Below are 1,450 nucleotides of genomic sequence, written 5' to 3' on the forward strand. Positions count from 1 at the left end.
TTCACTCAATGTTGCCATTATATTTTTTGTAGCACCGTCGGCATACAAATCAAGCCCCAGTCAAAACCAGCACTGACGCCAAGCTTCCAACCATGCACTCGCTAGAACATCAACTGTGACCCAGCAGAGGGCGAGTGTATAGTCCTCATTCCTATGCGAGTAGATCGGTCACTGGTCTCCAGTTCATGAAACTCATTTCTGACAGGAGGACCCACCAGTACATACTGTTTATGGTGTTTTTCGAAGAGTGCACCCAGTTTTCACCCAAGAGGACAGCCTGACGATTAACAGCAGATATGCCATTTATCTTGGGTGGTGAATTTAGAAATAATATACAGGGTGTCCGAAAAGCCTTCCCCTGATTACATAAATTGATAACGCAGGCTAGAAGTAAGGTACAAATATGAAACTTGTGTCGACTTGTTTACAACTATCAAAGTTTTTTTTTTCTTTTTTAGGTTCGCAGCACGTAAGTACTGGATGAGGTGCAGTGCCCAAGAAGCCATGTTAACCAATCAGGAGAAGGCACAGTGTGTTCTGTGGTACCATGAGACACAATCACCAAGCATAGTGCAGAGACACTTCCAGACAACATCTGGAAGGAATCCACCTGATGTCAAGAGCATTAAAGCCTGGTATGAGAAGTTCAAGAACACAAGATCGGTTTCTGACCTTCCGAGGTCTGGTCGACCAAGAACCTCAGCAGACAAGGTGGAAGCTGTGAGGCAATCTTTTCTGCGAAGTCCGAAGAAATCGGTGCGCAGGGCCTCACGTGAATTACAGATGTCAAAAAGCTCTCTCCATGACATTTTACACAAACGTTTATTGTTTCGTGCATACAAAGTGCAAATCGTTCAGGCCTTGTTGCCCAATGACAGTACACGTCGATATGACTTTGCGGTCGAAATGCTATCGCGTATTGAGGACGATGATGGTTATCTCAGACGAATTGCCTTTTCCGACGAAACGACCTTTTCTGTCAGTGGAGTAGTGAACAGCCATAATGTGCGCATTTGTGGTTCACAACCCTCTGGCGAGGTCATGGAATGCACCAGAGGCAGTCCAAAGGTAAATGTTTGGTGCGCGCTATTGCACGATCGAATTATCGGGCCATTCTTCTTCGCTAAGGCTACCATCACATCTGCAGTGTATCTGGACATGTTGCAGCTGTATGCTGTTCCTCAGCTGCTTCAGTATCACCTCGATGCCTTGTTTCAGCAAGACGGTGCACCGCCTCATTGGGGTTTGGACATCCGTGCCTATCTCGATATGACCTTTCCTGGGCGATGGATTGGTCGTGATGGGCCAACGGTTTGGCCTCCACGCTCTCCTGACAGAACCCCATGAGACTTCATTTTATGGGGTTATGTCAAGGACTAGGTTTCCGAACACGTGTACCAGATCTTGAAACCCAGCGGCAACGGATAACCACAGTCGTTGAATCGATCCA

Source organism: Schistocerca cancellata, chromosome 2, assembly GCF_023864275.1.
Source record: "Schistocerca cancellata isolate TAMUIC-IGC-003103 chromosome 2, iqSchCanc2.1, whole genome shotgun sequence".
Taxonomy (NCBI): domain Eukaryota; kingdom Metazoa; phylum Arthropoda; class Insecta; order Orthoptera; family Acrididae; genus Schistocerca; species Schistocerca cancellata.